This window comes from Columba livia, chromosome 4 (genome assembly GCF_036013475.1).
Source record: "Columba livia isolate bColLiv1 breed racing homer chromosome 4, bColLiv1.pat.W.v2, whole genome shotgun sequence".
Classification (NCBI taxonomy): Eukaryota; Metazoa; Chordata; class Aves; order Columbiformes; family Columbidae; genus Columba; species Columba livia.
The window spans coordinates 73,486,458-73,510,056 of record NC_088605.1 but is presented as its reverse complement, the minus strand read 5'-3'; the positions used below and the strand labels follow the sequence as shown (position 1 = coordinate 73,510,056).

At 39.5% G+C, this 23,599-nt stretch overlaps 1 protein-coding gene across 3 annotated transcripts in view; it reads left to right on the top strand.

Annotated features, from left to right (window-relative positions):
* The first annotated feature begins 14,046 nt into the window (after window positions 1-14,046).
* NFKB1 (nuclear factor kappa B subunit 1) overlaps window positions 14,047-23,599 on the top strand; it is a 56,712-nt gene continuing 47,159 nt past the window's right edge. The window contains exon 1 of one of the 3 annotated variants that reach the window (XM_021283046.2): window positions 14,047-14,065. The gene's annotated coding sequence lies outside the window, so the exon portion shown is untranslated. Of the gene's footprint in view, window positions 14,066-14,314; window positions 14,574-23,599 lie in introns of those variants that run through there. The other 2 variants (XM_065062825.1, XM_065062828.1) reach the window with 2 other exon arrangements.

Sequence of the window (23,599 nt, the reverse complement as noted above, 5' to 3'; positions counted from 1 at the left end):
GCTGACATCCACTAGAAAATAATGGGGCAGAGGAAGAAGAAAAAACTCAAACAAAACTGTTCTTTACTGGAAATAACAAGGCACTTGCCAAAGAGAACAGCTTCAAATTCCCATTCATTGCAGGTTTTTATTTGCATAATCTGTTAGAACTCTACTTCTGGTTCATCAGTCTCAGGAAGATCAGAGACAGTTACTGCAGAGCTGACCACGACCGCATTTTTGCAAGCATTTTGGAACCCTCTTGCTTCTCAGGATACACCTCACCTCTGCTCAGCTGGTGCAACAGCGTTCCTCTGTGTGGTACCAGAAGTAACTCATTCTTCTTTGCATCTGGTGTCTATTCAAGTGGTTCCCTGCATAATGCTGGAAAAAAGAAAGTGAAGATTTTTCAGCATGTCAATTGTTAGGATTTGCAAGAAAAATCAACTGTTACATAAGGAAGGCTAAGCAAATAGAAAGTGATCGAGCTCTCCTTCAGAAAGACATTTGAGGATCCTTAGGTGAATCCTAAATGTACTTCAAATCATTTGCATTATATTGTAGTGTGTTCTCTTGGTGGATATTTAAGACCTAGTTATTACTACTACTTCTGCTTTTCCCCAAACTGGCATTTTTGCAGCGAGACTGTAGGTGGCAGTAGCTCTACAGTTATCTATTTTTCCTGGTTCCCTCTTGCAAACACTTTTAGCTGTTAAAAAAAAAAAAAAAAATTTCCTTTCTTGTGAAACAGGTGGTGGGAGGACAGTCAGATTCAAGAGAAAGAAAGAAGCATTCCATCTCTGGTTGTCAGAATTCTAGGATGCAAATTCTTCTCATTTCCAAAGATTTAATTCCCCCCCCCAGCCCCGAATTAGATCAGGCTTTAGGTTTAAACAAGTAGAGTTAATGCTCTTCAGGGCATGCTGCTATATTCATCTTTCTCAGGGGAGGGAGATGTGTTGTAATTTTTTAAGAACATAATTTAAGGTTGGATTTTAAATAGTTACAGAGGCTTCTATTTATGTCTAGAAACAATACTGTACAGTTTTCCTTTCAAAGTATATAATTCTACTATGTACTTTTGTTTTTAACATTGGACAAGTGGCAAGAGCTAAAATATGCATTTAAAAATACATTAAACCATAAAATTTAGTTTTATGGATTGCAATTCAATATTCAGAGTGAAGATAGTGAGAAATCCAGATTAGTGGTAAAACCTGGAGCAAATGTACTGGTGAGCACACTAGAAATAGAAGGGTCAATTCTCTGCTGAGTTGCCCAGGTTTGGCCTGGCTGCTGCAGAGTTGGAGTTAGTAAGACTAAACTAAACTCAAAATAGTTTCTAAATTACTTAATTAGCTCAATACTGTTAAGGTGCAACTCAAACATCACAGGTGATTAAGAATCAATATATTTTTGTACATGTAATAATACAAAGAACATTACAGTTGTGATATCAGAGACTCAGCAATAGGAATGTCAGCATTCAGGTAAGCTGATTATCCTTATTTCATGTACCAACACCTGTACCTTATCCAAATACAACATGATTGCCTTTGTCTACATGATACCATCTTTTATTCCTCTCTCTCCAAGTTACAGTTCACCAAAAAAAGCAGCAATATCTTGTTCTATTTTTCTTGCTCTACGTGCATTCCCACACCTTGTTCAGTTAAACCTATTAGACCTGGGGCTGGAGTCAGTGTTGATTTCCCCAGGGCTCTTTTTTTTTTCCTTTACGTTACTCATCTCTACAATAAATTTTAAAAACAAAACAAAACAACAAATACTAACATTATCAGATACAAACTCACAATCACCTTTTGAGTTGGTGATGTCCTATCAAGCAGCTCTTATATGTAGCTCTAATACTACATCAGCAACTGCTTCCCGCCCACACATGCACACTATAGTCTTGACTAAATATTTGTTGTTGCTTTTTCAGTACCAGTTAGGCTTAGTATCAATGTCTTTTATGAAGACCTGTCCTGGTTTTGTTGAAAACAAGTTTCTCTTTTAGTGATTTTGCCTGTCAGCTAAAGCCTTCATATTAGCTGCATTTTCCTGGAGAACCAGACACATGTTTTGGTAAGCCTAGCAATGGAATGCAAACTTATTGATAAGCAGGGATGAACATCTCGTGAGAGGGGCAACGAGAAACAAGTGACCAAGAAACTGACCAACTGTGTATAACATTCCATTCACGTGAATACTTCATATAGAAGTGGGAGATCACAAGGATCTCGTCCCTTTTCCTTTTGCCTTTTTCCCTTCTGCTTATCGCCGACATTAGGAGAGGACCTTGCTAGTCGTCTCTGCGAACTGAGGCCTAGTGACAGAATGAATCGAGCTCCGGTTGGCTGCAGTCTAATCCACGACTTTGGTTGCCGGCTCTGCAGTTGCTGAGACTTTCAAGATTGGTTTTGTATTATTTTCTCTATTCTTATTAGTAGCCTTAGTAAAACATTGTTAACTTTTCCAACTCTCTTCTCTCTGTCCTTCTTTCCCTCCCAATCGCCTGTCCTGAGTGGGAAGGGGGGAGAGGAAAGGGCAAAAGGGGGAAGGAGTGGTGGGGAGAGGAGGTTAACAATACATCTGCCAGGGTTTTATTGTCACCCCGCAATCTAAACCCTCGACAAGATCTCATTGATTTTTTCTGTTAAAAACTGGAACTAATCTTGAGATCAGGGGTTTAGGGTCAGTTTTGCTGTTAAAACTAGTTTTATATTAAAACACAAGGAAAAAAAAATGCAGCAAACAAAGTAACCTGACCTTACCACAAATAAAGCAAGAGTCACAAATGCTGTACACTTATATATGTACTGGCAAAAGTGTTATGGTTTGCATCAAATTGTAATGAATGCAGCACTGCATTCAGCACCGAAGAGAGCACTCATATCTGTAAACAAGACCGTAGCAGTAAAGACAGGAATCTCTGATTCTCTTTACCCTGAGCACCAATTTCATCTATATGGATTATTGCCTACTGTATGTGTTATACAATGAATTATACAATTTATCCAGCTGGTGAATTGCAGATCTCATAAATCTATTGCATGTCATATTCCATAGGTAGTAACTAATGTTATAGAGTAATTTTAGGTCTCTTAACAGTATTATGTTGGTTTGATAATAAATATTCATTTCAGATCAATGAAAGGTGAACTTACTTGGAAGAGCTATAAAGGAAACAACTTTGTGGCCTTTATCTTCTTAAAGCAAGAGTTTAGGACTGTCTTTGTATAAGTTTATGAAGGAAACACAATGGCGCAAGTCTGGCTACAGCCAGAGGAAAACTTTGAGCAGGTCCTTGGCTGAAGCAACTGAAGGACCAGGATCCTTAGGCATGGTGTCCATGCGGCCACTTCCTGATGACTTTCAGTCTTTCCTTCTGATGTCATTTTCTCAGCCGGATATTGAAGCTAGGTCTGCAAATCTGTCTGGCACTGCATGCAGAAATAAGCACATTTCCAAAAATGATGTATGGAAGTTTTGCTTTCTGGTTTTCTACGTCACAGCCTAAATTTGACTGCAGAACCTCCCTGTGTCACTGTAACCCATTTTACCACAACAGTCAGTTCCTCTCTAGCATTTCTCAAAAGCCTGTCCATATAGCTGGAAACAAGACCCCCTGCCTTTGCACCCTACAGACAACCCATAATATAGTCTTTTCCAGACTCTCACAGTTGGTTATCTATCTGCCCTGACAAGCAGACTGTGACATCAGTCTGCATAACATTGCTCCTGCTATCACCCAATATCCCATAGACTCAGTCTAATTGCTCTACTCATGTTCTAGCCTGAGGCTTTCCCTGGACACAACCTTGTTGCCCTCGTCAGTGCTTCACTTCCCATGAATCCTGCCAAGATACAGCCTAAAAACACTCACAGGGTACAGTCTCTTCTAGGAGCCAAGCTCACAATTTTACCATTCCCTTCACAGATCCTAGTCCTAAATCCCACAAGAGTTTAAATACATTCCTTCCCACGGAATCACAAAGTACATGAGTTCTTCAGAAACAGAAAGGCTTTGCAAAAGATTTCTTATCACGCCACACTTTTTGTCTGAAAAAATACTTTTACAGCTCTTAAAAAAAAAATAAAAATATAGCCCCCCCCCCCCTCAGACTCACCCTGTTGTTAAATGTCTCAGAGATTCCATATGTAGTGGAAAACAAACCAACCAACCAACAGGATATTTTCTGTTATTACTGTCTTCCTGATAAACCATACATGTAACAGCTTGAGAGAACTAAATTTTCACGTCCTGTTAGGGCTCTTCAGGTTCTCTGTCATACAGTCTCAAATTGCCTCCTATCAGGTGGTGAGATCTTCATTAGATGACTTGAGTGCCAATATGCCTTTACTGGTATCCCCAAGCCTACTGTGTCTTCTCTGTGGTAATCTGTTTAATGTTTAGAAAGCTGTTATTTTAAGAGTAATTTCCTTAGCTCTGAGACCTTCTGTTTGTACTACAATTCTTTGGCATTTAGTTCTGCTGTGAAAAACCTTCACGCAGTGGCAAACAGACTAGTGCACCCAGTTGTCTGTGGGGGTTTGTGTTTAATGTGACGGATTAGATGGAAATCCACTGGATCTATTTTTTATTTGTTCTGTGTCAAGTTTGTCTCTTTTCTTGTGCAGCCAAGACAGACACTGATAAATATTTACTCCATTTACTCAGATTTTCCTCTGTATTTTTCCCTCCGGTCTTCACTACACAAGTTTAGATTGATTGTAGGAAGCCTGACATGCTGCCTAGGTTTTTTTTAGATCTATTTCAGTAAGCCTGGAGATTCCAGAGCTGCTGCTCACAGCTCAGGAGAAGTACTTGCCTAATAAATATCTGACATGAATATTACCAAATCTGGTCATTTTGGAGACTGTTCAAATTGTCAAATGCCTTTTATATTACATTTACTTGTTAACAACAGAATACACCTACTTCTTCTATGGATTTCAGGACAGGACTACATTTTGGGTGGTCTCCATTAATTAGATCTAACTTTTCTGTATGTGTCACTTGTTTCCATTGTCTCTGTTCTTGAATGTATCTTTCTAATGTTTCCATGCAAGCCAAACTCAAGAACTCAAAATCAATGGGAGCTTTCCTTTCTATAAATGCACAGTGAGAATTTGGCCAAGTATTCTGTCAATTGCACATTTTCTGAACAGGGTCTAGCTCAGGCTCTTACAGCGGTCTTGGCACAGAAGCACATGCAGAAGTTAAAAGGAGCCAGAACTGATTTTCGATTATTTTTTTTTCATTATGATATAGCTTTGATATATGCATGGTAAAAGAGGCACTTTGCATAGCCATTAACAGAACCGAACGACAAACATAATAAATCAAAATAGCTGTTTTTTCTGCTAAGGGGTAAGGTGATAAAACAGCAACACTTGTGGTTGGTTTTGGCCCCTGGGTAAAGAATTGTAACAGGTTTGGGCAGGCACTGCATGTGATCATGCTTCTTTATCGAAATCTCTGACCTGTTCTGTTAAAGATATGAATCACAGTCTGAGAAACACTGCTAGAATCCTCAGAAAACCATGAGGCTTCTGACAGTATCTTCATTTGCAGTGCTACTTCATTATTTCATGACAAGTAGGGAGTCATGAACATATTTCACATGGGAGCAGACACCTGCAATGACTTCAGAAATATTTTTCTTCTAAAAGGGTGAGGATAAGGAGAATTCTTCCATTTCAGTAACATCAAAGAACTAACAAAGCCTCAGACACGATAGGGCCTGACAGTTCCAGGTCATATTTGATCAAAGTTAGTGGGGGTAGACTTTTTATGTAGGTCATCATGATAAAGGTATCAAGAGTTTTACAGCTCAGTAGTCCAGTTTTTGGATTTAACTTACTCCTCAGCATTTCTGTTTCAACTTGTGCTGCTCATAAGCAGAGCATCTTCCAGAGAGGGAATCACCAGCTCCATTTTCAGGGAGCCAGTATTTTTCAGCTAGAGATACTGCCCATGTGATTTTGTCACGCAAAATGTTGATAAAGACTGGAAGACAAATAATACATACTTTGATGAAATCTGTCCTTGTCTCTTCCAGTTTCAAGTTTATTCAAGACTCTTTCACAGTTTTAAAGCCATTCTTCTAAAAGACACAGCTTAATGAAACTGTTGGCAGATCAGGAGAGTGACTTGTCATAGCTACTCAGTTTTAATGTGTAACACGAGACAGAGCGGTTTCATGCAACCGGGGTGGGGAGGAAAAGAAAAAAGTCGAACTACTGCGCATTAGTGGAGGAACAAAATAAATGTTTTGCTATCCAAGTCAGCAAAACCAGGATTTGGAGTTTTGTTTGCTTGACATGCTGCTCATTTGTTTGCAAAGTGGAAAATAATTTAAGGGTTATATGAAATACTAAACAAGAATTGGTCACTAGCTACTCTCTCTATTCTGGCTCTTCCCACTCCTTCTCCAGGCTTCAACATAAATGGTGACAGTTCCTCTTCTCTGAAGTCACACTGGAAGCTTACATAGAGAACCCAAATTCTGAGACTTTTGCTCTAATCACAAGTTTGTCTTTATATTATCAATGGGGATTATCATATTACCAGTACTAATAAACTATTGATAAGAATTTAAGAGGACATTATTTCCTGTTTATAATGTTAGCAAGATTTCTTTGCTTTGTATGAGTTTTGTATGAGCAGAGTTTTTAGGAGGGGGCTGCTCTAAAAAAGAACTTCATCTTAAAGAGACTGCTTTCCATAAGGCCTTCATTAATTTCCTGGAAAAAGCTATGAAGATTGTAACAAACAGGCAGGTAACTGCCTTAATCCTGACCATGTGAGCCATAGTGTCTCCTCTTCTGTAATATAGTTGCTGTGTGATGCTAGTCACATCACTTAAACCAAGTTTTTCCATAGATAGTCAGTGTTCCTCATTTTCTAGGTGCTTGACTTGGACACTGAAGTCTGACTGCAGAAGTACTAAAAACACTCCCATCTGCAGCTGAAGTCAATGGGGGCAAATGTTTTGAAAACATCAAGTACTATACCAGTGTGTCCAACTTTTCTAGTCAGGCAGGTCCTGTAGTATCATCCGGTGACAGATGAGTTTCTTCTAATGGCACAATCACCTACTCCAAGTATTCCCATGCGATGGCACAAGATACCACAGGCTCCAGGACCACATGAATTATTGAGAGTGGCACATACAGATCATAAGTGATTCTGTGGACATATTAATCCATCTAGTGGTAAGAACTCTTGGGAAAATGAGATTCTCAGTGTTTCAGATTCCTCCTAACATTCATATTTTCAGTCTTAATTTCTTTGGACTTTCATTCTGTATTCTTAGAATAACAGCACTTTTGTCACAAGAACATCATTCTAACCTGTCTAGACCACTGTCAGAACTCCAGCAGACCCATCTGAACCTACCCAGGAGCATTCATAATGTCATCATGACACCCACTTTACTTTCTTGCAGACCAACATACAGCTTGCAAAGCTACATCTTGCTTTAAGAAAATACTTGAACAGCTCTGCAGACACTGCTCAGCCTTACTATTTACAACCACGTGAGCCCACTGTCAAAACACTTTCCAAGCTTATAGAGAAAGCAGAGAGCCTCCCCCTGCCTTGTAACCAGGTGGGTCAACAAGAGTTTGCTGTTGATCCGAATGCAAGCAGCGCTCAGTTTTCACTATGCTATCTAAGGGAGTGTCTTTGGTCGCAGACAATTGTTGGCAGCATAATGCTTAAGGCTGGGAAGAGCTGTTGTAAATAAACCCAAGGGCTTAAAAAGTAGTCTCATGTTTTTATTTAGACATCTAGGTGAACAGCAACATTTTGGGACTTTGCAATTCCATTTCTCTACCCTCAGGTGAGAAAAGCCACATGCACTTTCAGTTCAGGTGTCAGCAGTGCAGAGACCCCGAGCCTGTACAAATACATGTACTTAATGTGTTACTGCACTGTGTGGTGATCCTGAGCAGTGAAAGCATGGCAGGCCATGTAAGCACAACAACATCCAAGACAACGTGCTTGTGAACAGCAACAGACTTGCATGATCATACCAGTTCTGCCTTCAGCACTGGGATGTTTATTTATAGCTTAAAAGCTCTTACACAGGGTAGGGAAGAATAAAAGACTCTGTCCCATCATCACCTAGGCTTCAGCTTCCAATCAGTAAATCAAGAGAGGAACTGAGAAAGAAACTAGAATAAGGAGAACACTCTGCTTCCTTCACTACCATCACTCATGGTTTTTCTTGTGGGATGGAGGTCTCTCCCTTTTCCTGAAACCCTGCTCTATCACACGGCTCTTATTGCAGCATACTCTCTTGCTTATCATCTTATTGCAATCTTAGATAGCACCTGTACCGTTTCTGATGTTACACCTTTAAGTACAGAATACTATCCTAAAAAAAAAGTTTCTAGTCCTCACAGCCCTGGAGCCAAGGTAGAAAATATGAGCTTTTATGAAACCAAATCCATGAGACAACTTGCTTTTGTTAACTGCCCTCCAAATATTCTTTTATAATGTCAAATTTTTAGAAGGCCTGATCCATTACACTAGCGATTTGTCTAGCTCACCATTCACTGTTGTTAACCTCCACCATTACAAAATTATAAACAAAGTCCCCCAAGCCCACAGGTTTTGCTTAAAGAGAATCACATCAATTTAAAAAATACCTTTTGAAAGATGATACTTCTGAGTTTTTAAACATAAGTTTTAAGTCTTCATTAAAACCCAAGAGAAAACTAGCCACGTACCGAGATTCTAGGCCTGGAATTTTAAGGAGAATATCACAAGTTATGGTAAAGGCTTAAAAGTTGCATAAGAAACAGTTCAGGAAATCAGTTTCTGTCAACAGTTGAACACAAGACTTAAATGATTCCCTGCATGAGATCAAATAGCAATGAGAATGCCACTTCGTGCTTCTGTAGTCTGTTTTCCATTATTTATTTAGATGTTGGAAATTCTGCAGCAGCAGCAGTCTCTTCCCTATTTATCTGTACAGTGCTTAGCTGTCTGAAACTTCTTTCTTCTACTGGGGAAGCATAAAATAGCAGTAATACCAAGTCAAGTTAGCTAAATTCTGCTTTCTCTATGAAGTTAATGATGGTAATATTCAGTACACCTGACACAAAATGACCCCATAAATTGAGCTGAGTATATATTTAAGGACTATTAACAAAACAAAGTGACAAAGATAAGAAGAATCGAACAGCTGTTCTTGTTTGCATTAGCTAACTGGGTGAAACATTGCTGAGGGTCTGAAGATGCAGTCATGTAATGGGAAGAAATTGTGTCTTGAGAAAACAACTGGGCCCCTCAACCAGGTCCTGACAGGTGTAATTAGATAAGAGTTAGAAGTACATATAATTCAGATATGCAAAAGACTATGAAGAGAAACTGACCCACTTAAGTAAGAAATACTGAACATAGTGCAGTATTAATCATAACACAGGGAGGGTAAATGGGAAGAGAAGGGAGTGAATGTAGTGGACTAGAAAGAACCTTCTGTCACTGAACTCAAATGGCAAAAGCCCATCCCTCTGCCTTCAGCAGTTGGCCAAGGTGTTAGGCCGCTGAGCAACAGAAGAGTAAATGACTCGCAGTCTGTACTGAGGCCACATTCTGAAGAATTAACTGGTAGACTATGAGATTTATTACCAGAAAGCACAACTCTTAACTGTGACTCTGCTTGCTTTAGCAGTTTGCTTTTGGCTACAAGGTGCATGTCCTTCACATTATTATACTGCTACATACCACCAATCATCCCATAAATAGTTCCTATAAACATAATCATTTATATTCTGAGAATACATGTACATATTATTGTACACCATTACATAGCTCAACCTCTAAATCTAGACTGGAAACTAGGACCAGCCTAGGAAACACTTTCAAAGCTGTCTGTATCTTTTGCATAAAGCAGCTTCAGGGCCCAGGGGAGCTGGTCAGTTAACAACTTCTCACAGTGCTCCCCACTGAGAGCAGCTACCTTGCAGCAAGTTCACACAACACATAAACCGCTGGTTTCAGTTTAACAGAGAGGTTTGCTGGGAAGGAGAAAGGGAGAGAGGAAGGATTGGCATTACACTGCCAAACTGAGGAGAGGCTAGACCAACCATTCCAAAAATTATATACATAGAATTGCCTTCTCTGCTTGGCTCTTTCCGCATCTTTAAGTGATGCTCTACACTGTATCATAGGTATGAAAGTGAGTGTTGTCCAGTCATACATGAAGACAAAGCAGATCATGTCAAAGCTAGAGTGGTTATCATAATACCTAATGCGAGCATTCATGCCTAGATTTATTTTCTAAGTTAAATGAAGGCTTACTTGGTGGAAGAACATATAAAAAATAAACTCACAACTGTATCTACCAGCTATTAAATGCAAGAAAACTATAGCACTCCAGAAGACAAAAGGCAATCTGATAGACTCCCATTCATTCAGATTGTCTCCCCACTCAGAGCATAGGACTGAGCTAACCTGTTATTTACTCTATTCAAGCTTTCATGATCACTTTTTTGTTTGGTTGGGGTTTTTTTTGTTTAATAATTCTTTACTCTTCCTTTTCTTGTTTACTTCTAGCTCTCTCTAAAGGTTCACCTTTCTCTGTTAATTATACACATCCGCAATGTCCACAGCCTCATGGTTCTCTTATTTAAATCTACTAAATCTATTTTTCCCCCCAACAGCTATTAACTACTGAAATCTTCTCCTGCTTTAGCTCTGGCACTTTTACCCAAAGTCTTTTTTAGCATAGTTACAGGTCTGAACCACTTTGGAGGTAATATGAGATCCCGTATCTGATTTGCGGTTCTGTAAGAAGAAAGTGAAAGGTGTGTTTGGGATGCAACCTGTGTAACTACAGGCGATACCACCCTCTTCTGAGTTTGGCACCGCGTTCCTGTGTCCATCTAAGTGCTGATGAAATACATGACGAATTGAAGCCAGGTCATCATTCCTGTGAAGATGAAAGTACTTGTCATGGATGCTGCAATATGGGGATTCAGCAGCATCACGGAACTCTAGAGCCTGCTCTAGCTGCAGTTCAAATTGGTTGGCTTTGCAATATGTACTTTGGCTATTCAGAGATTTTTTTTTTAAATAGATTTTTCTGTTCTCTACTTCATTAGAGCTCAATATATAAATCTTAAAAATACAAATTATTTTTAAGCATATTGTCATCTTATGTTCCTGGGAGATTCAAGCTACAGGAGATAATGGCAACACCAACAACAAATGTTGGCTAAGCATTTAAAAGACAATCACTGGCTACTACCCAAGGCAAAGCCATTTTTATGTTAAAACTTCTGGATGATAAAGAAATAATGGATTAACCAGAAAGAGATTTGGATTGTAATGCATAGCAGGCCAATGAAGACAGGAAGGTGAAAGCTTTAAAAAAAAAAGCATCCCTCAGTAGCTATCTTAGACTTTCCCTTATCTCTTCCTGGTTTAGTACCAAATCTACTGGGTTAAAGGGAATGAAATGATCCTGTCCCAATTCCAATAAATACTTCAGAAACAGGGGATTTAAAAAAAAAAAAAAAAACAAAACAAAACACCACCACTAAAAAAAAAAAAACCAAAACAAACAAACAAAGCCAAACCAAACAAAAATAACAAAACAGGGAACTTTTTTTTTAATTTAGGCATACCAATTAAAGAGTTATATTTTTTAAAATCTCTGCTAATCTTACACATTTATCTTCTTTCAGACACCCCTAGAGAAATAAAGCTTAATTCTCAGCAGCAATACCTTGTTCCTGAGCAGAAACCATATTAGTTACAGGATTAAAAGGTACTGAGGCCAAAAATTTCTGACCTTGGAAAGGGATCTGTACTACCAGACTAAACCTAGCAGAGACCAGACACAGCTCCTAGATTGCATTTACATATCAGGGAAATTAAATACACACAACCTCAGTAAGGTAACACAACCTAGGTAAGTGTACAACTAGAAAGCCTTACCTCCAATACAACTCCCCAGCTACCAGAGGCATAGCTAGAAACATTTCACAATGCCTCCCTCAGCTTGCTCTTTTGGTTTCAGCTGTAATCACCGGCTCTTCTTTTGTGAGGTGATATTGTTCAGGCACTGAAGTATCTTGATGGTAATAGTGCAAACGTGTTACCCAGGAAAGAGGCACCACTTGATAATTGCAAACCACTCACACTTGAGTCTATATTATCTGCCTAATTTCCCTAGTGGTTGGAAACAGGATTGGAGAAATAATTGCCCATTTGGCTCTTCTGGTGAGAACCTTGTGCTTTAAAGCAGTTCATTTATTTAGAGTGTCCTGTGTAGATTTTAATAAACCCTGAGGTTACAATCTGGCACTATTGTGGGTTTTAGTAAAAATAACATTTGTGTTAGAGTGTTAAGTTATAAGAAAGACAAAATTATGTTTTAAATATAATTAAGAAGACGATTTTCTTTTCCAGATGTTTGTGGCAGCTGATTAGGATTTCACAGGGAAAGTGGAGCCTGAGTACTTGATAATGTGGCCTTTTAAAATAAATCCACTAGGTAAGTCTCCTTAAGTTTTGGAACTTTTCCACCTTGTCTGATTTCCTGGTACTTGTTCATACAGGTTTTGCCCTGTGAGCACACCTTTGAGTAGCTGTGACATGGCACCTTTCACTTCTAATGAATTCTATCTGAAACACTTCTTCTGTTTTAAATCTATCTAGGCTTCCTTCTTAAAGGGTTTTGAAGTCTGATTATCTCCTTACTTGTTCTGCTACTTCAGTACACTTGCTTCCACAGGCAAGATTAATACTGGGTTTTGAGTGTCCAGAAAATCCCCCCATTTAATAAGGAAAAACATGTTTTCCTCAGAATTGCTGAGTCATTCTGAATGCCCAATTTGGACTGGGAAGAGAAGGCACAAATGTGTTTTTAGAACTCCCGTCACAGAATATGAGTGGCAATCCAAGTAATGGAAATGACTGTCTCTTCATACATATGTGTAACTTGCATGAGATATCAGTTCTCTTATTGAGAGAGACAAAATCCTTGGTATTTTCAAGCTCTCTTTCAGTTTCAGCACTAATCTTCAACAAGCACATCTCTGTTCTAACCCAGAGATGGGGCAGAAAGTCTAACATTTGAATCTACTCCCCTTCCAGGAATGAAATGAGCTATTATTCAGATAGACTGGAGGTGTTCAACAGCATAGTATCCCTCTATGACATGACTGGACTATCTATAGAGTGTAAAAAATAATGTTGTAATACCTCTCTTGTAAAAATACCCCTTTCTTCCTGTTCAACAGTTGGCTTATGATTTGACTGTATTTCTTTTTAATCCTTTTTTGCTCTAGACTCTAGATTTACAGTTCCTTGCTTCAATACAAGAAGCAATCATCATATAGGATTGTTTAATACTTCTTATAAAATTATTATTTGTATTAGTCTCAATTCAACTCTGAGATAAATAATCAGAGAAGTTCCACCTCATGTGGCCTTTGTATAACAAAATCCCCCACATGTGCTTTTCAGGTGTGCTGCTGAATTTCTAGGCTAACATGCATCAGGTGAGCCATGCTGGCTCCTGACTTGAGATCCTCTTCACCCTGATCAAACCCAGACATTTAAGACTCAGCATGTAGATGTCTGAACTTAAATGTTTCACATAATATTTGTGCCAATTAAACATGGCACTAGCTGACTTGGTTACATGCATCTGGATGACTTGGTTACTGTTCTACAAACCTGGGTTTCAGTATTAAGACCAGTGTATCATTGATGGCTGGCACTATTTACCAGAAGTTAACCAACCTGGGTGTCTGCTCTGTCAGAAGCTGTAGAAATCCACAGAAAAATGGTGCCATGTAGCCTGTACTCTGCTGTTTTCAGACATCAGCAAACTTCCTTTTACTAAGTGCCTATGAAAGGCAGACAACAGCCCGGCACTATGTCAGTAGTTCACTCAACGCAGTCTCTTCAAATCTTTTTAGGGGTTAACCAACAAGAAAACGTTGGCAGCCACCAGGTCTGACCTGACTCCACCTAAGCCTCCAGCATCGCGGACAACGACGGGATTATACTCGTGGCTGTGGCAATTTCCCCGGGTGAAAAGGCTCCCGCCAGGTGGGAGGGATTTCGGCTCCACAGGGTGTGCGGCAGGCGTTCCCTCAGCTCCCTCTTCTCGCCACCCCAGCGTCGGCTTCCCCGGCGCCGTGAGGGGGCGAGCGGCCGTTACCGCGCGCGGCGCTGAGGCGGCTGCACGCGCGCCCCCTTTCCCGCCCAGCGGCCGCCCGCTCGCTCTCTGCCCCCCAACGGCCGCCCGCTCCCGCCCCGCCCCTCCCGCGCGGCCGCTTGCGCTGCTGGAGCGTCTGCGGGAATTTCCAGTCAGGAAGTGCGGCGGTGGGGGCTACGGAGGCGGCGGCCGCGCAGGCCGGGACGGCTCTGCTGCCCTCGCCAGTGGGACGGACGGGAGGAAGAGAGAGAGGGGAAAGTCCGCGCGGAGTCAGGGCGCGGGCGGCGCCGGTGGCGTCACGCCGGTTACATGGCGCGGCGCTGAGGGGACGCGCGGCCGCGATCCGCCAGCGGCAGACGACGGCGACGAGGAGGCGCCGCCAGCCCTGCCCTGCCCCGGGTGAGCCTCAGGCGGCCGCTGACCCGCTGCCCTCTTTCTACCCTGCCCTTACCCCGGTGCCTCTGGCTGCCCTTCCGCTGTCCTGCGGCCCGATGCGAAGCGAGAGCGGGGCGGGAGCGGGCGGCTGGGCAGCGCCGTGGGGTGCGCGGCGGCCCCGAGGGAGGGGGCGGTTTGCCGACGGGAAGCGTGTCCTCCGGGCCAGCCCCACGCCTGTGACCTCGGCCCGGGCGTGGAGCTCCCGCTGGAGAGCCTGGAACGGCTGATTGCCGCGGGGTTTGCCTGTGCCCGCCGGGGCGGCTGCAGCAAACGACAGGGGAAGGCGGGCAACCGGTAGCAGCGGCCCGTGCCGCGATTCGGGGTGTCGCGGGGTGTGGGTCCTGCGGAGGGGGTGACCCCGGAGGCGGACACCCCTTCTTCCTGGTGCGGAGTTTCTGAGAAGGGTGGTTGCCAGCTCGCTTTCCTTTCTGTTGCGTATCTGCAAAGTTGCGCTGTTAGTGCGTGAAACGCCTTGCGCCTCTTCTGTGATTTATTCTTTTTTACGCTCATGGTGGGCTTAATGTATTGTATGTGTCTTCCGAGCGAGGAAGGGGTGCCTGTGAAGGACTTTAAACTACCATGAAAAAGTTTGGAAGCCCAGCTTCTGTTGATCGTATAGTACGTGCGTGTGGGCAAAGGAGTGGCTGCTTTTTACGCTTTTGGTTTCGAAGGTGACATTCGTGACAACCTGAGACAGTTTGGAGTGTCTGCTGCTGGATAGGCACGGGCTGGCCTTTAAAAAACGCGTGCTTACCGGGCAAACGTAGATTTGCTGTGGACAGCTTCATGTCCTGGTCTTGGATGGGGCTTGCAGTAGTTCCCTAAGTGACACAAATGGTAAAAGTAAAGACTGGTTGCAAAGGTAGTAAACAGTGAGTTTTTAAAGGCAATTTAGTGGTAAGTGGCAAAACTGAAATGCTCTCACTGTGACAAGCAATATTATCAGACATTTGACCTTAAAACCAAGAATAATCAACTGTTCATCATCACAGTTTTGTGGGGATTTTTTTTTTTTATTTTTTTAACTTATTGGTGTTTTCTGCTTTGGCAACTTTGATAAAGAAGCACTATTGACTTATTTTATGTGAACTTAAAATTTCTGAACTGTAGTAGAGATGAGCTAGTTGCTATTTGGCCATTGTCAAAATGCAGTGTGCTGCTATGTAATTTCATTCAAATAAGTACATGAGTGCCTGTAAGCATTTGTAGAATAAGGCTTTGTAGGCAAGGGATCATAACAACTTCAGTGCTGCATTTCAACTTCCTGTTTTAAAATGCTCAAAATCTTTGCTAAAGATTAACTTTTTTTAAAAGAAATGCAGGCTGTATTGTTAAAAAATTGTTTTAAAGTGCTGATCCTATTTGACAGGTTTTGTGCTTCAGAAGTTCTATTAACGGAGAAAATTAGTGTTAAGTGGATGAGTTCTCTGCCATATCATCTTGTGCCTTATGTGCTGTAAGGTGCTACACGGCCACTGTCAAGTTTACAGAGTAGAGTTGAAAATGTAGCTCTTTGTTTTTATTGACATCCAGAGTTGATGTACTGTTGAAGTATCAGCTTTTGAAATAGTATTTCAGTTAAAGCATTTTTATTCTTTCAAAAGATAGTGTAGCTGCCGATTCTAGGAAAGCATTAACCAAGACATCATTTTAAGACGTCATCCTGTCTGCAGTGTTTTGTAATGTACAGAAATGACTACAGTTTGAGAAAATGAAAGAGGAAAAAGCAGCCTGTAACTGTCCAGAGGCAGATCCTCTGTTCCGTAAGCTTCCCTGGATCAAGAATTTGACTGACAGTTATGCTGAAATATTCTTGTTGGGATCTGCCACAGAGTGGAGATTTCAAGGAAACTCGGTGCTGAAATATGTGCAAGATCTGTTAAATAATTTAGTCTGAAACATTAAGCATAAGCTGCCTTCTTTCTGCATTTTGTTCTCTTTTTAATGAAAAAAATGCTGTCGTAGAGTAATAAAAACTGAAGTTATTTTCTCATGCAAGTGACAAATGCACTTTGAGTAGAGTTAAGGTTGTAAAACTGAGAACAGCTTTGTATTGCTTTGTGTCATGTTGTGTGTTTTCAAAAAAAAGTGTAGCAGGTAAACTTCATACCTGTACAGGCTTAAGTTGTCGGCACCTCAGTAATGTTTTTGCAGTATGTATTTTGAAATTAGAAAAGTTAGATGGAAAAAAAATAGTGTGCAGGGGGAGAGAACAAGGGAACCTCAGGAGAGAACGAGAGGAAAGCTGACAGTGATACTTCATTTCTGTGGGCATTCTAAAATTTTCTATTTCATTTATTGAAAAACAGCAATTGTTTCTTTTACTAGATGCATTTGACTTGTACAATTAATTTTAATAAATTTAAATTTACTTTTTTATTAAGATGGCATTATGTGAATTCACTAATGGATACCTGCAAATAAATATCACTGATGCCAATTTGCTAGTTAACTAGATTTTGGAGTTTTCATGAAAACAATGCTCCTCTTTTTGGCATTGCCTTTTCCCAAAATCCTGCCATGCCACTGTCTTATTAATCCATGCCAGCTCCAAGAATAAGTGCAGTTTAGAATTAATGTTATCGAGCTTGTAATTACCGAGACTGAAGGGGCAGAAACCAAGTTCGAAGGCCTGAGTGTTCTCACTGTCAAAGATGCTCTATGCTGACTAGAAAGTTAAGTCTCCTTCGCTAGTTACAAGCATACAGAGTGAATGTTGTTTTGAAGTTACAAAGGTATGGTGAAAGACAACGTTTTTTGTATTAACTTAGAGTTTGCTTTCTGATGTAGCTAGTGATGAGAAGATTCTGCGGTCTTCAGAGGTTCTGCTTGCTTACTTTGTGTTTCCATAGACTGCTTCAAAATGTGCTCTTCTCACCTTTCAGTACTGTAAATGTTTGCCAACTCTAAATTCAGAAGTATTAGCATTAAAGAGAATTGTTACTTATTTCCATAAGTAACTAGTGAAAACTAGTTTATTTTTTTTTATTTCCCAACATGTTCATAGCTTTTCTTTGGTTCTCAGAAACAAAATAACTCAACTATTAAAAAACAAAGAGGAGACACTGTTTTTGGCAAATAATGAAAAAGAAGTTCCTGGTCTTGGTCATTTTTAGCTCTGACACAAGTATTTTAGAAGTGGAAGTTGTAGTTTGATGTCCTTTGAATAAGCTGTGAACATTTAATGAATTTATACATTGATAAGATCATAATTACAGTTGTAATTAACTGTGCCCTTAGGTCAGGCAGGCCCTAAGTTTGCATCTAATTTCGAGCATGGAAATAATACAGTGAGTCTTCTTCAGTGCTCTCATATAAACGTATGTATTTTGCTGAAGCACTGTTGACAGTTTCAGAAGGTCTTAAAAGATTATTCAAATTATTCTACTGTCAAGGTAAAAATCCTTTGTTTAGGATTTAGGTGGAGCTGACAGACCACATGTAGGGAGGAAACTACTAATGCAACTACCAGTGTTTTTTACCCCTTCCAACTTTTATGTTCTTTTGAAAAGCAGTGCCAGGTATATATATTTCTTCCTCATTTAAAATGCAGAATTAGCTATACTAAACATTGCATACTCTTAAGCAAACTGTACTGGTATCAACAGATCAAGAACAAAGTAAGTCTGAGCTGCGTAGTATTGCTTTTTGTTTGTTTGTTTCTTTTAAAGGTCATGTTTCTATCTGTTTAAACACTTACAGACAGATTTTATAATACCACACAAATGAAATTAAAACAAAGTGAGCAGATTTTGGGGGGGGTCTCATTAGTTTAGTCTAAATAGGCTTTGCTATATTGTAGGTTACTATAGAAAATTGAGGCTACAGGAGTTTTACTATTTAACAGAACAAAAAAAAAAAAAAAGCCTTAGTAACCACTTTGCACCTGTAGATTTGAAGCCTAGGGTGTAAGTGTAGCAGTGCCGGACTTGGTTCTACCTGTACTGTCCCACTTTACTGGTGTTACTTAACTGACCTTCTCTGTTGTGTTACATTTTGGTGGCTGTTCAAAGCCAGAAGGACACTGAGAATCGTCAGCTAACATTTGTGATTGGAGCAACCACAGCCCTTGGTGTTGCCTGAGCCCTCCCTGTCCTACCGCCATGTTCATGAGATGAACTGTGTCTTCAGTAGAGACCCCAGAACCTGTGTGAAAGTACCAGCTGATACAGCAAACCTTGTGTGAACTGGGCTTCTGAAATCTTGGGTTTGCTTGTTAGTTGGCCTCTCAGGCATGCTGTTCTTCCCCCCCCAAAAAGGGAAAAGGTTTGGTGTTTAATATTGATGATTCATTGCACTTCAGACTTATGAAGTTGGTATGTGTGGCTTTTTAAGTTAAAATTTTACTTTGAACAACTTTGTTTGAACTAGAACTGTTTCTGAAGAACGCTCAGTGATTCTTTTTAATCTGTAGGAAAAAAGTAGCAGCATTTTACCATAATATTCAGGTTAGTTCAAGTAGTGTTACCAACTCACATGACTAAAATACAGCGTAGTTACCAGAGTTGTTTTGCTGTGTTGAACCTCAGTATTTTTACATATACTTAGCATTATACATATACCAGATTATGTTTGCCATATATTTGAATATTGTTTATTCCTTTGGTTTAAGTTACTTTGAATGTGCTTTAACAAAAACATTCTGATTTTATTCTAACAATATACTGGAAAAAATGGTTTATATATTTATGGCATTTTAGTGTTTGCTCTTATCATATTCACTACTTTGATGTTTGGGAAAGGAATAAAACACAAAAAAATTGTTTGTAAAGATACTTAACAAAACAACCATTCAGGTAGTTCTGTTACCTTTGCCAAGTGGATTTCTTCATGCGATGAAATTTTCTTCAAATTTGGTCATTATCTGGTATAATAAATTTGATTCTAGATTTCCTGCTATGATTCTGCACCCAACAATTCTGATTCAGAGCATCACACTTCCAAAATCTCTTTAATACTTGTGATTGATTTAATTTCTTAGACGTTTTGTGTTTTTTGTACAGTTGTCCAATAATGCATCTGCTCATGACTGAAAATATTTGAAAATTTTAACTTAGTTTTTTAATTTTAAAAATAAACAGCCAGAACTCCCAGGTCCCACCCACCAGGAAATAATAAGCAGACTTAATAACAAGAGCAAGCAGTTTGTGGTGTTGTACTAGAAAAACAAACAATGTCATTAAGGGTTATGTGGTGTTATTGCAACTGCAGCAGTCTATGGATGAGGAAAAAGTCTGCAGAGAAAAGTAGTATCTCTGATAAAAATACCTGTCTGCACAGACCTTTTCTCACTCGTATACTGAGAAATTATACTCAAATTTTTATTCAGGGATTACATGTCTTTGTAGCAGCTGAAGGAAAGTAAAAAAAAAAAAAAAAACCAAACAACAACTTCCGTATGCCGCTTTTGCGGAAACAGAGCGTTGCTGCATTTTATACTGAGCATATGGTTTCCTTAAAACAGCCTCCTGCACCTCCAGGTATTGAAGTCATAGATGGGAGAAGAAATATTAATAAACTTTTAGCATTTAAAGGCAAACTTCAAATTCCAAGTCTGTTTCATTACTGAGTTAAACTCCCTTCAAAAAAGACATAGTTGATGGGACTGTTGAGCAAGTTGGCAATCACTTCTCATATTTTTTAAAATTCTTTTTCTTTCCTGTTTGTGCTTAAGAGATCTATGCCAATAATAGGAGTGAAAGTCTGCATGATGTTCCCTTAATATTTTGGTTCTATTTACTTTGTATATTTCAGAATACTATAGCTGTTTGTCACCTCTTATTTTGAACAATCCTGGGATTTGCTGTCTGTGGCACTTTTTTATTTTCCTTTTATTTTAAAAAGGAAAATGTGTGTATCTGAGTGTAGCTTGTATTTTCCATTTTTTTCTGGCCCGTGTATCAGGATAGCATTCATCTAAATGATAAGTATTTGGTCCTGTCTTAACCTTTGCCTGGGGACTTCAGAAACAGTATAATTTATTAAAATAGAAGCAATAAAAATGGGTAGCTGAGAACAATGTAAATAAAATAACCACTGGTAAAATCTTTTCTGTGTTAAAATTTTTCTTGATTAGTATTTGGGAGGGGGATGTCTCTGCCCTCGCCCTGCTCTCCCTCTCCAGAAAATTTTCTTCTGCAGCAGCTTCATTAATGGCAACAGTCATGGAAGTGCAAGGTGCTGTTAGGGGTTCAGGTGTGTAGACCTGCTTTAAGCAGGCTCAGACAATATGTTTTCAGAGTGCCAGCAACTGTTTGGATTCCTGCCTGTACAATATTCCCGCTGTTGCTACATTGCTTTTAACAAAAATGGGATTGATTTTTCTTAAGAAAAGCATCTTTTATTCAGCCTTAAAGAAATAAGTGGTCAAAAAGGCATGCACAGCTTAAACTAAGGGTTGTCTACGTAAATGTTGTAGGTTCATGACCCAACCTCTATGTTCTCTGAAGCTTCAGAAGACCTAAGTCTGTGTATACATGTGGCCTGCTATTTTGTGCTGAGGTAGAAGATAGCACTTCTCAAGTTTCTACTTTTCCCTCATTGTGCTTCTCTGAAAAGATATTCTGTTTTTTTTATTCTGGAGCTGTGCTCCCAGTGTTTTGGGAAAAGTTCTGGGTTCCAAGAGAAATGAGAGTGCTGGATGAAGTTGAGAGGAGGTGACCAGAGCTAAGGTGAAGAGGCCAGGTGTTAAAAGGGGTGGGCAGCATCCTGACTTTGAAGGCACTTCAGTGATGAAGGCTTGAGACTAAACGTCTTGGATCAGTATCTGTCCCATCAGAGCAGCCTGCTCTGTCCTCTAGCCAAAATCATCTCAGTGGCTCTTGTCCTTCCAGGCAACTCTCACTGTCTATTGCACAATATGTTTCCCAGCATCTCCATTTGGGAAATGCAGATTTCTTAAACAATTGTCTCTATGCAGATTATGTTTTGCAAAGGTCAGAAAATTGAGGCTCAAGGATGAATAGTTACCACTAAAAGAAGTAAACAATACGGGGTAAAATACATTGTAGAGACTGCACAGCACAACAGTTAGTATATCTACTGTTTCTGTATTTCATAGCTGCTATAGGATTTCAAAGAACTTCACACTGTTCCTGAAAACATAGTTCTCTGCAATCAGATAGTCTACTGTGTTTTATAGCCATGATGTAGCAAAATATACTTACAGTATAATATACAACACTCAAATGTCTTCACCTCTCATCCTCATTCTTCTCTATTTTTAATAAGCAAAATAAACAGTCTAAGAGCATAATCACAGTGAACTTCATTACTTTCATTCAGTGTCCAGTTAAAGAAGTTTATTTTTAACAGGTAAATTCCAGTGAAAGCCAAGTTAAAGGGAAAAAACAACCTGCTAGAAAACTTGGCAGGAAGAGCTATGCTTTCAATATATCAAGTCAGCTGAAGTATGGTAGTTGAGTTTCTCATTTTGGGGCTTGCTTTCTGAATCTTGGACTTGAAAGGTGAGAAGAGGTTGATGCAAAATGTCTCGTAAAGTAAGAGATGGACATTGTTTGACATAGAAATTTGTTTAAACCATCAGACTAATTCCAGTTCACAAGTATAGTGAACTCTGGGTAATAAAGATCATGAATCACTAACATATGTATCTTCAGTGTACCTTTTACAGAATATGCCTTGCTTTCCATCCTGTTAAACTGATCCGTGTTATAACCAAACCTTCTTTCATAAAATATTTTTTTTTTTCCTGGACTCAGTCTTTACACTGAATTAATTAAAAAATAACCAACAAGGTTTAGAAAGGATTAATTGAGTCTTTGTATCTTAAAAAACAGCAGAGAGATACTCTGATGCTAGGCTTTTGTATTCGTTTTCTGAGGATATGATGGTTACCCTATCACATCAGGTTTTATGCTTTTATTTTGTTTGATTGGTTCAAAGTACAGAAAGTTTAGAAGAGATGAGTGGCTGATAAGAATTTCCACCAGGCATCGCCCTCTTTTATGATGAGGCAGCTCTTTGTGGGGTAGAGAAGTTGGTCATACTGTTCATCCTTCATCTCTCCGAGTTGATTTAAAAAATACATTTATATTCAAAGAACACAGATTAAAAGTAGAGACCTGCTTACCATGTCTGTCTTTGAAAATCTGGGAAAGGAAGTATGTGTCATGTTTTGGTTTGGCTTTTTTTTTCGTTTGGTCCTATTTGAAATGTTAGCTTCATTAGTAAGTGCACTCAGGCACTTTAAAATACTAGTAGATAGATTTTGGCTACTAAAGCTCTTTTTTTGGGGAGTATGGGGGGTGTTCAACTATTAAGGGTAATATTTGCATGATTTTATTTCCTACTTGGATTAATAAGAAGTCTTCCTAATTTGTTAATATTTTTACTGTTCAGGCTTTTAGCCAGACCAGTATGAGAGCAAAGCTAGAAAGAGAAAGAATTAAGTTTAAAGTCTTAGTTTTTTAAAAGGCATGCAGCTGCTGAGTGAGATGTCTGTAAATGTTTTCAGAAACACCTGTATTATTAATATCTGAATCACACATTAAAGCTTGATTCCTCATAGATGATGAAATTTGCATTGGTTTTGCTTGTCTGCAGAAAGGTATTAGGAAGAAGTCCCATGCCCTGTTTGTAGGTATTAGATTGGGTACTGATATCAAAGAGGAAAATGTTTTACTTCATTTTTAAAATTCAGGCTGGAAAGTTGAAGAGGAGCAGCAGAGGGAAGGATCTGGGCTCAGAAAAATTAGGGGCCTAAAAAAAGTTGGTTAGAGAAACCTATCTTTGTTTTAAAGTATTCAGATACAGTGGAGGTTGGAGAACAGCAGGAGAGAGCTCTGAAATCAAATTATTGAGATAAACAGGAATGAGAATTCTTGTTCCTGGATGAGAGCATTCTTACACTAGTTATGTTGTTTCCATTTTAAATGCCTGATCCTTTCGAAGCTTGAAAACATACACAGAATACAATAAATGAACTACTGTTCTTCCAGCTGTGCTTACTTGTACATGCTATTACTTCG